We start from the raw sequence: 20,298 nt of genomic DNA, 5'->3' as shown, positions 1-20,298 counted from the left end.
AAAATGGTGCCGTGGAAACAGTCTATAGCAATCCGCATTTGGGACCCGGTGGCTTCGTGCAAAGCGACCGCACTGCAAAGTCTGGTAACAGTAAAGGCTATCACCATAAGTTCAGGTCGGGATATGTACTTGATTTCTATCCCCTTCTCATGGTTTTGGTTGTTGCACCACTCTAGTCGGAGACTAGCAAGGGATTGGCCACCCGGCCTGGTCCCGAATAGAGAAAGTTGCTCGCCCCTGTTAGGCAAGCCAGTGAGAAAATATATATCAGAGGGCTCTATCTCGAGCTGGTGCTCTCCAATGTAGAAACATTGCTCCTGAATGTTCCACCTTTCGACCAGCCACTCAAGAAAAGGCACTTGGCCCCTCATGCCAGGTATGGCCCAGTATTTGTACAGTCCGCATGCTTTTAATGCATCAATGGAAGGTTGATGACCTATCGCGGCCAAATCAACATCCTCGTGCTCTCTTTCACGCCAATCAAGCATGGTGTGCTCCCTGCACATCATAAAACATCAGTTAGAATCCATGAAATTTAAAAATTTTGGTATATTTTGGAGGGCCAAGGGTTTCAAATTGTGTTTTGCGGGGTACACACCCCGGCCTTTAGGGACAGAGCGCCGGTACGCAGGTTCCCTTAAGGCCGGGTGCGTACACCCCGTAATTTTCCCATTGGGAAAATATCGGGGTACGCAGGTCAGCAGTGCATGACCTGCGTACCCTGAAGGGCGCATTTTGAAACCCCAATGCCCCCAAAAAATCAAATAAAAACTTAAAACTAGATTCTAAACGGATGAAAAACAAGAGAGGGGTGTTGTAGAATACCTGGTGAAACGGCGTTCGATTCTGACGGTCGGATTCTCCGCAATCTCCACGGGAAGTTTCTTGTCAAAAGCCCTTTTCTCAACCTCAACAGTAAAATGGTAAAAATGACATGGTAAGAAGTCTTTTTATAGGTTTTTTGGATAAATAAATGCTAGATTTGTTTATTTTTCACCATGAAAGGACATTTTCGATGAATTTTTGCCCATCTTAAACAGGTATGAGTAATGTGTTGTTTCTGTGCAGGGCAAAGGGACTTTAGGGTAAATTATCATTTTTCACGTCAGAGTCATCTTTTAAGCTCTTTTCTGACTCCTAAAATATGAAAAGATCGCCGAGTGTTTCTTTTACACTCGTTAAAACGGAATTAAAAGACGGTCCCCTTATAGCTCTTTTCTGACCGTAAAATCAGGAAAAGATTACCGGGTTTTTGTCGTTTCAAACTTGATACGGAAATAAAATGACGTGTCCTTGATCGCTTTTTAATTTTCAGGTCAGAGACACTAATCATGAAAGTACTCCTTGGTCGCAAGATCAAGCGGTTCTCCCAGGTATTATTTTATACTTTTTCGGGCTTGGGGGACACAAATTTACGAAAAAAGTTCAACCTGGAGTCTTCTTAAGTTTTTCAGACTCTCTAAAATTGAAAAACGCCGAGTTTCTCCTATACTGGGCTCGTTAAAATTTCACAGTAAAGGACCTGTTCAATTACAAACAGGAACGAACCACTCCTTCCTAGGGTTCGAATCAAAACTAGGTTGGACTCATCCGAAGGATGAGCTTATAATCAAGCATATGTTATCCTCCTCAAGCTTGTTAAAAATAAAGAGGTACTTGCCAGAAATGGTGGGGGAAAAGAGAGAAGAATGAGCCTATTTGTTATCTTTTGTCTCAGAAGAAACTTTATTACCACTCTTAGACACGACACTTTTCATTCACCTGGGTTGGGAAATCCTTTACCTCACAGTTGATCAAACCACTTTGAAAGTCTTCAGCCAGGTTCCGGGGATTAACTTTGAGTCATTTATCACCAAGCCATCTGTTGTGTCGTTATGTGTTCAAGAGGTCTGCAAGCAAAACTTTCATCTGCAAAATACTTGTCATCCATTTTGACCATCCCTGAGTCAGTCCTTACAGCAACATTTCTTCAACTTGAACAAATGATTTCGTGTTGTGGGCTTGCCTGCAACGGGTCGCTTTCTATCGACATCAACACATTATCTAGAGAGATGACTTAGAAATCGTCAGTACCTTGAAGTCTGCATGCATCAATGGCAGGTTTCTCGCCTTTGACGTCAGTTTACATCATTGACTTTCGATCGAAGGATTCCGTGAAATGTTCGACATCAACTCATTCATTCACATCTCATGGATTGTACTGGGTACTTTGAGAACCATTGACATTACTGGTGGTCTCTCTCACACTTGTTAACAGTTTACATCATCGACTGGTAATCAAGTGGTTTCTACCATGTTCGACATCAACTCATTTATTCACATGGCTAGAATCGTACCAATTCGGGAAGTAGAAATGAAGACCCTGGATCTAGTTTCCACCATCCAGGCTGCGAGGAGTTTTGTATTCATTATCTAAGTAGACTAATCATAAACAGATGGCTGCGCCCATACTGTGTCTACAAAAGGCTATGATTATGATGTACTACAAGATCATTCCTGTATCAGAGTAGTTAGTCTGTTAGTTAAAGTTTTGATCTGAGTATGGGAATGCCTACCTCAGCGATGATATAATCTTATACATATATTTTGTGTTGAAAATTGCAGGTTCTGACCAGGCTCTCCACGAGATAATCCTTGAAATGATAAAGCGCTTCACCCTTCCTAGATAATACAAAACCCTAATCTACTACAGGCTTCGCACTTTAGGGGGCAATCTGTTACACTAAAAAATATCACCATGACTATTTACAGTTAGTATGGCTCTATCAACAGTCATGCTATCCTCCTGGGCAAGTATTATGCCTCTGCTCTCCATGTCAAACTTCAAGAAAGAGAGAAAGTCTTTGTAAATGTGTTTATCTCTGGGTACGCAGGTTCTCTCAACCTTACCTGCGGATACGCACCTAATGTTCACAAAAGCTGCATACTTGTACGCTCTGTATGTAAAGGGGCAGGTGCGTACCCCTGTAAAGGTCAAAATGCGCAAGTTTCATCTTTAAAAAGTTACTTGTGGTCATTTCTAGAGCATTCTAGAAGGTTGCTCGACGTGTATTGAGCGCCTCCAGATGGTTCATGTACCCCTACCAAAGAGGAACTTATCCCATCAATAAGGGAGCTATCCCATCCAAAGAGGGGGTTATCCCATTGATGGTGGACCTGAATAACTTCCTCTAGAGCACTATAAATACAGGCATTGGGCCAGAAGGAGGGGAGGTTGGAAGCTAAACATTTCTAAGGGTAGATGCTGCTGGAATTAGGAGTCCCATTTAGAAGCTTGTGAGGAGAGATTGCCATCTTTACTTGTTCTATCTGGAAGTGGGTGAGCTTTGTCAAAGTAAAGGAGAACTCTTGATAGACCCTGGGAGGGACTTGCACAACACCAAGGCTCAGGTTGTAATTGTTCCTTTTGTTTCCTATTAATGCAAATGAGTCCATTCTTCTCAATAACTTGTTATTTATGAGTTGTTTCATGTACTCCTTGGTCTATGTGTTAAATATGTTTTATTTTATGAGATTATCAAGTGCTATTTAATCGTTTGATTGTTAGTGAATGCAGGTTTCGAAGTGAAGGAGGAGCTCATCCGGATCAGCGAGGCTGGACTGCTACAACAGCGTTGGACTACAGGTAGAATCTAAACACTTGATTTCTCGCATAGTAAATGCATGTTTAGAGAGGGATTGCTCTTGTTTGTCACTAGAGAGTCTTAGGCTCCTAGGGAGGTTGGTTGTGTCTGCACTATCGACTCTTTCCGCCTGACATGGTGCAGTCAATATGCCTGCGCCATTGCATCCATTACCAGATTATCCTAAAAAATGGCTGCCCAAGTTTAATCCAGATGATGGAACCCAGGCTGAGGAACACATCAATAATTTCATGTTATCAGTCAACTTGAAAGGAGTAACAGAACAAGATGTTGTTGTTAGACTTTTCCCTTACACCTTGCAAGGATCAGCAAGATCCTGGTATTTCTCTTTACCCTCTGGTTCCATTACCAGTTGGAACACTTGCCAAGAGCAGTTTCTTACCAAATATGGAGATGATAGGTCTTTGGCTACTTTAATAAACGATCTCTCCAATCTGAGAATAGAGCATAGGGAACCAATCAAGGAATTTAATGCTCGCTTCAATAAACTCCTCAATAAAATCCCTACAGCTTCCAAACCAAGTGAACAAATTCGAAGCGAATGGTATATCACCGCCCTACCTGCCAATATAGCCATTTTTGTAGACAGGGCTGGGAAACCTACCTTAGCCGAAAACATGAGAGAAGCACTTGCTGTGGAAAAACGCATCAATGCTCTAGAGAAGAAAGCTGCTCTGGAAGACAGAAAAGCCAAAAAAGTCTCTTTCAAAGATGACTCAAGAAAGAAGACCCCAAAAGACCCATATGACATGGAAGGTTTGCAAAAAGTCCTAAAAACTTTATCAAATGAAATGGTTGAGATAAAGAAACAAGTAGCCGAAACCTCAACCAAAAGACCCTTTAGGACTTATAAGAGAAATGAATCAAAGCCCCCAAATGTCATATCTAATGCAGACTCAGAGCAAGAAGAAGAAGAGGAAGAGGAAACAATCACACCGACTGATGATGAAGAAGAAGTAGTAGAATGTCATGGAATGTGGGATTTTATACTCCCCAACTCCGATACTGATAACAAAGAAGAAGCATTCCCAGTCACTACTAGAAGTAAAAGTACTTCCGAACCTGTTCAAGTAACATCAAAGAAAAGGAGTGCTGGTGCTGCTACAACTAAAGAAAAAACACCTGCAAAGAAATCACCAGTAGCAGTTCCCCGAAACCAGCCTTCAACTTCTAGTACTCCTTCAACATCCAAAACATTAGTAGTATCTCATTCAATGGAGTATAACATTGTTGATGACATGAAGAAAACTAAAGCAAACATTACCATGTTTGAACTTAGTAAATTAAAGCATCAACAGAAATTAATTCTTAAAGAATTGAATGTTGTTCCCTCTACACCACTGCCCAGTGCAAAAGCTGCTAATGATTCAGGCCAACCTCCTCCCGATATGGTTGAAGCTACCGATTCAGTTTTGATTGGCGATAGATCAAATTCTCATACTCCACCTTTCCTTCTAACCTATGAGATCTATAACAGAAACCTGCACAACTGTTTAATTGACTCAGGGGCATCGTCTAACATAATGCCAGCTTCAGTTTGTTCTAAACTGAACATTGAACCCCAGAAGTCTGCTATCCATATTGTACAGTTGGACAGGACCAAAGTGCAGGTTGTGACAGAAATTAATTCCGTAACTATCAGGTTGTCTGCTGATCCCAGAGTAGTACAAAGGATTGACATCCTAATAGCCGATATACCTGAATTTTACGGTCTAATTTTGAGTAGGGATTGGTCCAAAAAATTGCATGGGTATATTTCTACTGATTGGTCACATATGTGGCTTCCCTATAAGGGTAAGCCAAATCAAATTAGGATCGATCGGGAAAAACATATGGCCCATACAGTTACTGAATTTGAGCAAGAAAACCAGCCGGTAGCATTCAACAACAACATTTTGGGGAATTATTCATCAGAGTCATTTTTTGGTAACTTTACTGCCCAGTCATCCCCTTTCTCAGTCAATCATTTTACATCTCAGATTGAGAATTTTTCACAAACAGATAGGTCTAGATGTTTCAATGATACTGAGAAAACTGTAAATACAATTGTTAATACTTCTTTATTTTGGTCTTTATATTTTGATGGCTCTAAGTCCAACGAGGGCTCAGGAGCAAGTTGTATTTTGGTTAGTCCACAAGGAGAAAAGACAATGCTGTCCTGTAGGCTGGAATTTGAATGCACTAACAATACAGCCGAATATGAAGCCTTAGTCCAGGGACTGTATAAAGCGATCGGTCTTAAAGTGCAATATTTGAAAGTATTCGGCGATTCTGAAATTATTGTTAAACAGGTGAGGAATGCAATCCATTGTCTTTCAAATCACCTCAAGCATTATCAATCGCTAGTACAAGAACTTACTTCGCACTTTTCCGCATTTAACATTTCCTCCATCCCCAGGTCTCAAAACTCGGCAGCTGATCTCCTAGCCAATGTAGCTTCCAAGCTTCTACCTTCTGAAGACTACAGCCTAGATAGATTTTCCGTAGAATTGCTTTTTAGGCCCTCAATTCCTGACAATGTCACTAATTGGAGAGTATTCAACCATGATGAGGATATTTTACAATTCTTAACTTCTGAAAATTCCTATGATAATCAAATCATTGAGGAAGATGAGCATGACTCCCAAATGAGAGAAACAGCTCAGGAAAATGCAATTCCTAAGCCTGTGGTAAAGCTGGAAGATCTTTATGATATTAAAGACAGGTTTAAACCTGTAACTAATGCAAAGCTCCAAAGCTCTACCCTAAGGTTTGAATTAATAAATCTAGGTACTGAACAAGCTCCTCAAAATATTAATTTAGGATTAGGACTTTCCTTGGAAGAGAAGGAGGCATTCATTAAACTGTTAAGGAAAAATAAACAGGTTTTTTCTTGGAAATATGATGATTTGAAGACTTATGATACATCCATTATCCAGCATACCATCCCAATGCTTCCCGATCAGAAACCGATTCAGCAGAAGTTAAGAAAAATACATCCAAATTTGGAGAGCCAGATAAAATCGGAACTTAATAAACTCTTGAAAGCCAAGATTATTTTTCCTGTCCGACACTCAAACTAGGTCTCTAATATGGTGCCAGTCAGAAAGAAAAATGGCGACATTCGAATTTGTATTGATTTCAGAAATTTGAACAAAGCAAGCTTGAAAGACAATTTCCCATTACCTACTATGGAGAAAATACTTCAATCAGTAGCAGGCTCTGAATTGATGTCCTTTCTTGATGGTTTCTCAGGATATAACCAAGTTCTGGTTCATCCTGATGACCAACTTAAAACCACATTCAGAACAAAATGGGGAACATATGCATATCAGAAAATGCCTTTTGGACTAATAAATGCAGGAGCGACATTCCAAAGAGCTATGGATACAACTTTTAAAGGGTTGATTAATAGAACAGTAGTCGTCTATCTAGACGATATTACTGTATTCTCTAAGGAGAGGTATAATCATTTGCATGATCTAAATCAAAATTTTCAACGTTGCAAAAGATATGGTATTTCTCTTAACCCTAAAAAGTCTTTCTTTGCTCTTGATCAAGGAAAGCTCTTGGGTTTTATTGTGTCCAAAGATGGCATTTATATTGATCCTGATCGGATCAAAGAAATCTCTGAAATCCCTTTCCCGCACAATAAAAAATCAATGCAGTCATTTTTAGGCCAGATCAATTTTGTTAAAAGATTTGTCCCAGATTTTTCTCAAATTATTTTGCCACTTCAAACAATGATTAAGAAAAATTCAGTCTTTAAGTGGGGATCAGTAGAAAGGGAAGCTTTTGATCTAATCAAGCAATCAATAATCAATGCCCCAGCCTTAAATACTCCAATTTTTTCTAATCATTTTACATTGTATACCATCGCATCCAACTCGTGGTATGCTGCAGTACTCACGCAACTAAATGATCACAATTTGGAAGCACCCATTTCATTTTTTAGCTCAAATCTTCAGGGTGCTGAATTGATTACTCCGATGTAGAAAAACAAGCCTTTGTTGTATTTAAAGCAGTCAAGCATTATAGACCCTTCCTTTTGAAAACTCGCACAAAAGTTATAGTTCCTTTCCCAGCAGTTAGGCAACTATTAATCCAAAAAGAACTGGGTGAAAAAAGGGCAAATTGGGTCACAGCGCTTCAAGAGTATGACTTAGAAATTAGGCCAGCAAAGATTGTTAGGGGCCAAGTTTTTTGCAGGATATTGGCAGGAGCATCCAACATTCTAGAATCAAGCGATACAGATCAAACTGAAGAAATCAATCAGATAAGTGTTACTGATTCTGAATCTCAATATGCAGATTTAATCTTTTATTTAAAGAATGGTTATGCACCTCCAAACCTATCTTACAAGAACAAAAGGGCCATTAGGTTAAAAGCAAAGAATTTTACAATTATTGATGATGTGCTTTTTAAGCAGAATTATGATTCTATTTTATTAAGATGCCTTGAGAAACCTGAAGCCCAAAAGGTTTTGCAGGAGTTACATGATGGACCAGCAGGAGGACATTTTGGAGCTGACACAACAGCTCACAAAATTATTCATGCTGGATATTATTGGCCTACTCTGTTTAAAGATGCCCACGAGTATGTAAGGAAATGCCTCAATTGTCAAACTTCTAGTGGAAGACAACGTAAATCAGCTTTCCCTCTGCAACCAGTCAACATTGAACAACCATTTGAGCAAGGGGGATTGGACATCATTGGGGAGATTACTCCACCATCTTCCAAACAGCATAAGTATATCCTTACCGCTACTGATTATTTTACTAAGTGGGTTGAGGAAATCCCTTTGAAGACAACAAATTCTGAAGCAATCATTGTATTCATAGATCAATTCATCATTACCAGGTTTGGTGTCCCAAATGCTCTTGTTTTTGATAATGCATCTTATTTCTCAGGCAATGCTATGTTTGATTTCGCTATTAAAAGAGGATTTAAATTAAAATATTCTGCTAATTACTATCCCCAGGGTAATGGTTTAGCGGAATCTACTAATAAAAATCTGATCAAAATCATTAAGCGTACTATCGAACAGAATCATAAAAACTGGCACAAATCCTTAATGTTTGCATTATGGGCTGATAGGATAACACAGAAATCTTCTATAGGATCTTCTCCGTTCAATCTTGTGTATGGAAAAGAAGCAGTACTGCCCACAAATCTTGTTCTTCCTTCACTAGCCCTAGTTCAGTTCATTGAGGAATGTCCTTCCTCTTCTATTCAGCTTAGACATGACCAAATTCTAAAATTAGAAGAGGAAAGATAAAAAGCCAGGGTTATTCATGCCAAACATCAGCAAATCATCAAGGCAGCTTTTGATTCAGTCTCATCCAGTTCAAAACAATTCCAAGTCGGTGATTTAGTCCTGAAATGGGACAAAGCCCATGAAGACAAGGGTAAACACACCAAGTTCCAGAAGATGTGGCTTGGACCATTTCAGATCTGTGAAAAGATAGTCCATTCGACCTTTATATTGCAAGATTTATCAGGTTCGAGAGATTCTCTCCCTGTTAATGGCCTGATCTTGAAAAAATTCTTCAATTGAGGAGGTAACCCCTTCTCCTTTTATTTTAATAGGATTTTGTAGTTTGTAGAATTTTTAGGAAATAAAGTTGTAAGGTAACTTCTATTGACCTTTTGCTGTGTTTGAAAAGTTGTCCCACAGAAGTAGTATGGATATTTGCTTTTAAATAATAGAACTCTTAACCAAAAGGGATAATTTCTAGGAAATTAGGTATCATTGTATTCTGAAAACACACTTCAAGTTTTGTGAACTCCTCTCAAAGTATAGAAGTATTGTAAATCATTTTCTGTTTTCAAATTGGTCTCAAAAGGTTATCTATATCAAGATAGAAGCTAATCCGATTTCAGCATCTTCAACTCTTACCCTATCATCCATTTACTCTTAAGGAGAAGATTGTTCATCCCATTCACTAAAGTTTATGATTACTCAGAGTGTAATTCTAAAATATCTGATATTAAAGATAAGAGGTCTTATTACAAGCCTGCTTACCATGTTCATAGGGAAATAGTTTAACCGACATTACCAATACTGCATACCAAAACAAGGTAATGGCTTGAAATTATAAGGCAAGGGGTCTCATCAAGAGCCAGCTTGTTCGGTTAGATTACTACCAGTGAATGGCATTGTCAATAGCTGGCCACCAAACCAGGACAATGGCTTTTTATCTTATCAATAACAGAAAAAGGAAATGAAATACAAAATATGAAAACATGTTTTGAATTCATTCTGTTAATCACACTCTTAATTGGATGGAACAATGGACAATAGCATGGTTAAAAGGTATCCCTGTCGAAACTATGAACGTTTGCTGGCAGCAGAGGCTCTACCTATGACGGAGGAGTTCACTTTAAAACCTGATTTGGAAAGGTTTTCTGTTTTATCATTATAAACCAATAAAGGCCTATTTAAAACTTAGAATGTATTTATTTTCTTAAAAAAGAAAGGAAGTTAGCAAAATAGTTTCATTTTACTCGGAATGCATATATACCTAGTTATATTAGAATTTTCCCCTTTGATTAGAACTCTATTGTGAAAAAAAGTTTAAGTATTTCTATGCTTTCCAGAGATAACTGGTTCTTCCAGCAAATCGCCAATTGTTGTGCCCTACAACAACCCCCCATTTCATATCATATTTATTTACTAAATCATCATATGAAATGGGTCCCTTTAGAAGTTAGTTGGTATCAATACTTCATTATTTGAAAAAGGTCCGCAAACCAAATGAAGACATTATATAAAACCTTTTAAAAACCCATTTTTGGTCAAATAAAACAATCTTTTATCATTGCGATAAAGCGATCGCAAGATCGCATATCGCAATGGCATAGAAAACACAAATAAGTAGCACATTGGTCTACGCCGATGCGATATCGCTATCGGCTATTGGCAATACTCTATGCACATTTTAAAGCGCCCCATGCCATTAGCCCCGACGCGATGCGCAATCGGCGGTAATCTTTACACAGTCTTAAAACACCCCAACCCTTTCACCCCGATGCGATGGAATATCGCAATCGGCAATCGGCGATACACTATTTATGCACATTATGATGCCCATTCACCCCGATGCGATGCGATTTCGCTATCGGCGATTGGGATTTCAAAATTGTCAACGTAAGGATTTAAGTGTTCCCGACGCCTGATTACGATAGCGCGGATTTCAAAAAGCTGTTAAATGGAGGGATTTTATGATTCATTCATATTTAAAGCTTGATCTTTTAAGCAATCATTCACCCGCGCTCAACCGCCAAAACATCCACAGCACGCTTAAACAGGTCATTCGGCCGAATAATGGTATAATGAGCATTTAAGGGGTGGCAGGTCTTAAATGGCCATTTAATGTAATTGTAAGATCCTCCCATGGATTGTGTCTGCGCCCATTTTTAAAGCTAATCCCTTATTACGCATCTGTCAATATTTCTCATCACTTGCAAGTTTTAATTGCTATTTCTCTGTATTACGTATCTTTGCGCCTCTGTGCAGAATTCATCCAAAGGAGAAAGCTCAAGCAAAATGGGGAAGAAATCCAAGAAGACCACAGGCGCTTCCACTACGCCGACTGCAGGACAGGTTCTCACTGACAAGAAGAAAGGATTAATTTTGGATACAACATGTTCAGGTCTCGGCAGAACTACTTGGCAGGGTACCTACAACTTAATCGAAATTGAAGAACCTACGGTGACAATAGTAGAAGCCACTGCTGATTCCACTCGAAAATCTTAGTGCACTCTTAAGGATTTAGCTGACTCCTTCCTTCACAGGATAGTAGCCAGGGAGAAAATTCTCCCATACACAGACATAGTGCGGTGGGCGATTGAAGAAATCCCAATCTTGGATAGAACCTTCAGCACCAGAGACGGAAGAATTTTCGGGTCAATCAAAGCTGAGGACTTGAGGCAAATGTACCATTTGCCTAAGCCAGAGAAAATATACAATAAGGCGTTCCTGGAGAAATTCGCAAATGAAAATGAAGTTGAATCCGAACCCATCCGGGATTGGAGACAAAATCCGGCCAAGCACAAACACGAATCTTCTGGTAAGTACTCAGTTGATTCCCTAGCTTCTCCTTATTGCTACGCTAGAATAATGATGTGTAGATTGTGGGGATTGCATGACTCCTCTAATTTCACCATAGAGATGGTTCCTTTAATGGAAGCTGCAGTGAACAGTCAAATAATGGATTGGACCACTATTCTCTCAGATAAACTAGCCATAGTTGTTCTTGATTTTAGAAATCAGACTGTCGTCTCTGAAAGGAAAATTCCCCCATTCTATTACAGTGCATATATTTTAGATACATTATGTTTCAATTCTGAATTTCCCGTGCTCGGCTGGAGGTGGACGCCACAAGATCCCACGGCTATCCACATATACCATCAGAAATTATGGAAGACCTCTTACAAGCACCATCTGTACCAAATCTGCAATGGCTTTATGGTGCCTATTTATTATTCTATTTTTGATAAACTCATTCCCAAGATTTCCTATCAAGTTTCGTTTGATTTAACAGCGGTAGGGAGTTGGTTTGGAGAGGAGAGATTTACCTACATAAGAGTTTTCAGCAGCCAAGCCAACCCACATGTTCTCCCTTTGTACATACCAGATAAACTGCTAGCAAGAGAAATCGCTTATCAGATTACGGCTGAGAGTGTTACACAGACTCTCAAGAAAGAAAAGAAGAGGGGCTGGCCCTCTTTTCCCTTGAGGTGTGGTGTCTATACTCTGCATGATCTCAAACATGCAGAAAAGGAAGCCACAAAGATTCAATCCTTAACTCTGGCGACTATCCCAAATAGGCCATTTGATCCAAAGAAAGTTGCCTATAATGCACTAGAACAGGCCAAATTGACAAAATTTGAGCATAAAGAAGATACGTTTGACGACCTGTTCGTTTCAGCCGAATCAATAGGTCAGGCTAGAGAATTCGCTAGAATGAAATATAATGATGAAGGGTTGACTGAGTTTAATAAACTTAGAGAACAGAGGTTGCAAACTCTGCCTCTAGATTTACTAGCAACAACCCCTGCGACATCATCAAGCGAGCCTGGTAGGCAACAGTCAAAGGAACCTCTAGTTGTAACAAAGGATCATAAGAAGGAACAGGAGGAAAGGCAGAGAAAAGAAAAAGAGGAAAGGCAGAAGAGAGCACAGGAGGAGAAACAGAGGAAAGAGAAAGAGGAACAGCAAATGAAAGAGCAGGAGGAAAGACAAAAGAAAGAACAAGAGAAGCAACAGGAGAAAGAGCAGGAAGAAGTGCGGAAGGAGTCCCAAGCTGAAAAGCAAAAGCAAACCACCATTGATGTCAATATAGATACTCGTATTGACCCCAAATTGCTCCAGGAATGGAAGCAATTTGACTCAATCATCAGTGGGTTGGAATGTTCCAAGGATACAGACACTTCCAAGACAAACAATACACAGGACATCACTTCACCTCAGGTTCTAAGTGGAACCAACGGCCCACCCATTTCTAAGGATGTTGAGGTAATACCAAAAGACCCCTCCGACCAAATCATTCTCCAGGTAGAAGATATTCCTCCCCTGGATGTTTTCTACAGCCCGAGGCATAAAGCAGTGGTAAAACGACAAAGGAAAAGAAGGAAGATTGATCAACCTTCCCTTTTCCCAAAGCAAACTGTTACGGGCAGAGTGGTTTGGAAGGAGGAATTCGACCCCTCCGATGACCTCACAAAACTGTCACAGTATGCGGGAGCCTATTCGGCAACGACAATCGATAAGGCATCGGAGGTAAGTCTTCTATTGAAAACCAAGGACCAAGAAATTTTCGCATTACAGGCAGAATTGGCTGAGACAAAGCAGAAGGCAGAGCAGGCAGAGCAGCAATTGTCGACACAACAGCAAGTGAACAGTCAATTAACTCAGCAATTGCAGGCAGAAAAGCAAAGGATCGACCAAAGCGCGATCCAGAAACAGAAGGAATTATCAGAGGCATTGGCACAATTAAGGGCATCAAACGAGCAAATGATGAAAACAAAGGATGAGCAAATCGCTCAATTGTCATCGCAGCTCGAAATAATGAAGGGCGCTCCACAAGTGGCTGAATTCAGAGCAGAAGCATTACAAATAAACACTACATTAATATCTCAAATTAGGCTTCTGTGTCAACAAATCGCTCAGGCAGAGCCACTCTGTGAATTAACGACATCCATAAATCAGCAGGTAGAGAAGGCCAGAAATGAATTGGATCAAGCCGAAGAGATCATAACTGCATTTCTTGACTGGCAAGATTCTGAACAAGGAAGAGCAGCAAATTTGCCCAGAATCTTAGAAACACATAAAGATATACTTTTCACAGAATGGCAGTCTCAGATGATGAAAGCAGAGAGGGCAGCTTCAAGATGTAAATCAACTTCCAGCAATCTAGTTGAACTAGTCAACAACACTCTCTACTTATCAAATATGATTTCCCAATGTACACCAGGAAAGTTGACAACAAAAAACACATTGGAGCAATCATGCTATCCTGATTTAGAGGAAAAGGGGAGATTAATCACGGGGATTAACAGTTTAACTATGGAAGCATATTGGTTCTTCCTGGTAAAGCCGCATACACAGAGAGCCGCCCTTAAGTGCCTAACAGATGCAATCGGGTATATAATCCCCGATATTCAGGATGCCACCTATGCTGCCCAGCTCAGTTCGCGCCTCAACAAACCCCCTAAAGTAGAGCCAATGCTTGCGATAAGTCAGCTCAGATTTAAAGGCAAGCAGCCTACTTGATGAATCATGCCGCCAATTGCCAGATCGCTAAGGAAAATAGGATCAAGATTTATTGATACCGATTTAGTAGGATTTCAGTTTAATATATATTTAGATTAATTTAGTATTTATAGACCCTTTCATTGTTTTGGAAAGGGTCGTAAAGCTTTGTACCAGACTTAAAGACTGAAGTTTGCACTATTGTGCTTCAGTCAATATTCTTTTATGAAACTGGACCAGTTGTTCTTAATTCAACAAGGAGGCTTTTTATGCAATTGTGCACTATTGTCTTTGTTGAGAATGTTTTTGCGTTGAAGAAAGAATTACAAGTAGCGATTGATATCGGGAGTGTCAAAGCAACTCATATGGTATTTCTATCTATGTCTGAATTCATTCCTGTTATGTGAATTATTATTTGATTATCCTTGCTATTGTTGATTATATGCATGCGCTTTAACAGCAATTCTACATTCTTTCCACTATTGGATGTTTTATGATATGCTTTCCTTTTAATCATGTATATGTCAATAATATAAATGATGAGTGTGGTAATATCGTTTTAATCGCTTTGCTTAACTATTTAGGCACAGTAATCTTGAATGAATTAATATCTATGTCTATTAGATGGAGTCATCTATATGCCTGTCTTTAGACACAGACCATCAAACGCTACACTTTAAAGCTCAATAGATTCCCGGGATAGTTCATAGTTTTTGTATTCTTGTCAATAGTTTAGTTATTCGCTCACCGCTAGCTTAGTTTATAAATCATCCATTCATCCCGTTTATCCAGTTTTGGGAAACTGGTCCCATTATCCCCAGTCGGAGCCACTATTCCAAACGTAAAAGGAGCTGTACTAAGGTCCGGACCGAGTGGTTATCCCCGATGTTGTTGCAGCGATTTTCGAGGCATCAATAGGTAGATGCATTTATAATGGGTCTAGATAACATGTCTGCAACCTTATTATGTATGCCCTTTTTATATCTGATGACTAAATGAAACTGTTGTAGAAACCCCATCCATCTGTAATGTCTTGATTGCTGCAACTTAGTTTGGGAGTGTAGATGCTGAAGTAGCTAATGATCAATATGTATTACTATCTCTTTACCCATTGAGTAATGTTTCCACTTTTTCACACTCTGAATCAATGCATACAATTCTTTATCATATGTAGGATAGTTAACTACTGCAGGATTAAAAGTCTCAAAATGATAACATATGGGTTTACTGTGCTGTGTCAACACTGCTCCCATGGCATAGTCACTGGCATCAGTTTGGATCTCAAATGGTCTCTGTAAATCTGGCAGTGCTAGTATAGGTGTTGTACTAATTTTCTCTTTCAAGGTGTCAAAGGCTTTCTGATGTTTTCCTCCCCACTGAAACACCTTATTCAATCCTGTTAAAGCATGTAAGGGAGTTACAATTGAGGAGAAATTAGAAATGAACTTCCTCCAATATTGTGCTGCTCCTAGGAAGCTTCTCACTTCTGTAGCAGACCTGGGTTAGGCCAGTTCACAATGACTGCCACTTTAGAGGGATCTATTTTCAATTCACCTCCCCCTACTATATGACCCAATTAGTTTAGAGATGTTTTGCCAAATTCACATTTTGAGAGTTTAACATAAAGTTTTTCTCTTTTCAAAACATCTAATGTCTACTTAACATGCTTTAAATGTTCTTCCCACATTTTACTAAAAATCAGAATGTCATCTAGATACACAATAACAAAATCATCAAGAAAAGGTTTGAGTACATCATTCATTAATCTCATGAAAGTAGTAGGAGCATTAGTTAAGCCAAAAGGCATAACCAGCCATTCATACAATCCCTGCTTTGTTTTGAAAGAAATCTTCGATGCATCTTGCTATGCAACTCTGACCTGATGGTATCCACTGTGGAAATCCAACTTGGTGAAATAAATAGCTTCTTTCAATTGATCTAAAAGATCACCTATGTGAGGAAGGGGATAACAATTTTTAATTTTTATCTTATTTAGTGCTCGGTAGTCAATGCACATTCTTCATGAGCCATCTTTCTTTCTCACCAAAACGATTGGTGACCCACATGGTGATGTGGTAGGCATGATGAAGCCCTTCTCGAGCAACTCCTGCACCTGCTTCTTGATTTCAGCATTCCCTAAAGTAAAAAACCTTTTATACCTGTGGTTGCTATAGTTGTTTCATCTCTTGAGTCTGAGCCCAAATATTTCTGAATAGCTGCAGCTGTCTTCTTCTTCTTGCCCCCAGACTTCTTAGGTCTCAGCTCTAGATGCAGAATCCAACAATGCTCATCATCATGCCCCTCCTTTTTACAGTGAGTGCATGAAGCTTTAGCTTTCTGTACAGTATTAGCCTCCCTTTCTTTCCACTTCTGCTTTCTTTTCTCCTTGCTCTTGCTTACAGTGGGTTGGGATGGTCCCCCAACTTCTGTATTTCCATTCTTTCCTCTAACTTCTAGATGAGTAGCTTGTATAGATACCTCATCTATACTAGTGGGATTAAACATGAGGATGGTATTCCTCATGTAGCTGGGTAGACCACCAATGTACTTCAAAAGATTCTCTGGCGAGTCTAATGAGATACCCAACATCAATGCTCTTTTTTTGAACTCTTGAGTATACCCTTGCACACTTTTCCCTTTCAACTGTCGAAGAGTCTGCCAACTCATCATGGCTTGTTGCATGTAGGCTAATGGTTAGAACTACTTTTTGATTACATCAACTAATTCACTCCAGAAAGAGATGGTCTTGCCATGTCTTTTCATATCATCTTGGGTTCTGCCTTCCCACCAAACCAAGGTAGTGCCTCCTAGGCGTAGGCTTTCCCACTAAATCTTACTCTTGTCTGAGTTTATGTTCTGTACCCTATAATACACATCAATTTTTCTAATCCAATTGTCCAACTTTTCAGCATTTATCTCTCCATCATATATAGGCAAATCAAATTTCATATCTAGCTTAATCAAAGATGCTTTCTTATTATGCACAGGGCTATTAGGAGGTGTGAGAAAGCTTTCCTCTTTCCCCTTTCCTTTATGTGGTCATGGAAGTGAGACTCATCTTCTTCTTTATCTTTTTTAGAGCCTAATGAATATTCAACCTTTTGCTTTCTAAAGTCTCTATACATTTCTTCTACCATAGACTTTATAGCTAGGCAACTCTCTACAAATTGAGGGTCTGGCCCTGCAGAACCTTCGTCTAACATTGTCTTTCGAGAATAGACTCTCCAAATTTCAGGATTAGTTTCCACCAACTCTCCTTCTCCTAATTTGAGCTTTGATCTTGTGAGCATTCACAACTAAACCAACACAAGCTTGTCTAACCTTACATCCTAGAGCTCTGATACCACTTGATCTGACATTCACCCTATGAGTGACATTAGTTAAAGATTTATTAAACTAAGGTATTACAGACTCATGTGCTGGTGTGTGTTCCGTGTTATTGAAGCAATGGATCAATCAAATTTCCAATACATAGACAATAAAATGGAAAGACAGTAGAAAAACACAGTAAGAAAACACAAAGACACAAGCAATTTTAATAAGAAGTTCACCCTATTCTCCAGGGCTACGTCTCCGGTCCAGCGTTCAGTGGTGGCCTTGTTTTATTGTTTCTTGAGCAGAGAATTACAATGCAGAGACTCATTGTGAGTTCTCCTAAAGCAGATTGGCTTGGCAGGGTTGTTTCTTGGATTTCCCAAGCCACTGGAGTGCATAGACTCTTCTTCCTACCAGTTCTATGACCTTCCGGTCTACAGTGGAAAGAGCCAAATGTGATGCTCAATCCAGACAGATTCCTCTGTGGGATGGCTTGAATCTTCAAGCTCTCTGGTGCTCAATGTTGCCCCAGGTCAGCTTGGCCCTCTATCTCTTCTGCTTTGCTTTACTATTCTCTGTGTTCAGTCCTCCTCTCTGGGTTTACCATTCCACTTATTCGTCTCTCAACTTCTGTCTCTCTGTGTGTAACTTGACTGGTTCGACTGTCTCTGTTCATGGATTTTAGCCATTCGATCCTATGACTGTTCAGTTCCTCTTTCGCATCTGTTGATTCATCTTCTGTAGCTGCGCTTGGAGTTCCCTGTTTGGAGTCATCATGAATGCTCAGGGAGTGTCCACTTGTCCTCCTCTAAATGGCACCAACATGCTTCGTCGATTCATTTCTTCAGTTACGTCGTGGATGTGTTCTTCCTCCACCATGGGTGTCATATGGATTCCAAATCCCTTTAAAACACAACTTAATTCCTTGTTGATTCTGCTTCCTCCTTCAGGCACGATCTCAGCCGTCTAATCTGGGCCCTCCAGATCCGATGCCATATGCACATTTCACGCGGTTGACTTGCTCGACCAATAGCATGCGATCAACGGGGGTTTTCTCTCACCTCCACTTGCCACGTGTCGATCATTGTATGGAATCACTCCTCTCTCGTCCAAAACATCTTACTGTTTAAGGGCGCCCTAATAAATACTGTCGGTTTTCCAGAGTGCGGGTCCCGCCTTTGTACGTTAGCACTTTTTGCTCGCGGTTTTCTAGCTCCTCATGCGACCGAGTGCTCAGGCTTTCCCATTTCAGCTCTGTTCACCCAACGATGCACAATTAGCACTAAGCGCTAATCGTGCATCAAAAACCTCCTCCTTTTCCCGATCCGGGGCTCCCAAGGGCTACTTTGACCTCCTACGCAGTCTCCATGGACCTTCGTTAGTGCGCTTTGACCGAGGTCCTCGTCATTCCATGTCGGATGCCATTGCCACTGGTGCAGGGTGTTTTTGATCGTTGTTTTGGATTTCTTTACAGATTTGTCCCGACCTGATACAGTCATGGTTCTTTGACAGTCTTCTATGGATCCAATTTGGATTGACTAGTGAAGTCAAGTATCAATGAATCAAATGCACAAAGCAAATTATTGGTTTCTGATTTTGTCATGTTGACAATATAACAATAATAACAACATACATATGACAAAGCTACTCTAGTACAAGAATTACATTATTGTGACTACTATTATATAGAGCCATTACTTTCAACACTTACACACACACACACATACACTTAACGATAAGCCGACTTGTGCAAAACAAGTGGTCTAGTTATCCCATTGAATATGATGATGACCTAAATTTAGTATTACAATGAGATAGTCTACTACTAATTGTATATGACATGTAGTAGTCTAGTGACCATCTATGAAGGTTAAGCTTTGATTCGAGGAACCTTGCAATTGAAAACACCCTTGAAGAGTGACCTACTTGACATAAAAACTTCTATAGTGAGGACATCCATGTGATGTTTCATTTGTATAGTGACTCATTATATATATGGTAGTGTGATTATGATATATTTTGTGATATCATTAAGGGAATATCAAGTCAACTGACTTTGGCAGTGACCTTATTGAAAGGATAAAAGAAACATTATGATAGTTTGCCCTAGATATACATGACGGTGATCTACATAAGAGTACACTTGGTATTTGATAGTGTCTTTTGGTAAAGTGTTTCTTGTACACGACATTTTTGTGTGTGGATGTTGGCTTGATGATATGATATCACTTGAATGATATAGCACAATGATGAAATATACCTATATGAAAATGTATGGATATGTGACAATGACCTATTGAATGTGATGGTTGTAATGTTCTTCAACTGTAATAGTGAGCAATTATAGGTTGCGGTGTGGTCAGAGATTGTGCAAGGGTTGATTTGGCTTTGGGATTGAGTAGGGCAGGATTTAGTTTAAGGTATAGTGGTTAGACTGAGCAGAGTTGAGCAGTGAAGCTTCTAGGACTTGATAGTGATATACATACCAAGCACAGTAGCATAACCTTTATTATAGTTTCCTTATATTGATTCAGAACACATGGGGTTCTAGTTTAAAAATTGTGAAAAGTGGTACATCGATTGATTAGGGTGGCACGGTGGTGC

Source organism: Pinus tabuliformis, chromosome 5_1 (assembly GCF_031772625.1).
Source record: "Pinus tabuliformis cultivar Carrire ecotype Pingquan chromosome 5_1, CPIR1, whole genome shotgun sequence".
Classification (NCBI taxonomy): Eukaryota; Viridiplantae; Streptophyta; class Pinopsida; order Pinales; family Pinaceae; genus Pinus; species Pinus tabuliformis.
The sequence above is the reverse complement of the archived record's forward strand: the minus strand, read 5'-3'. Positions refer to the sequence as shown.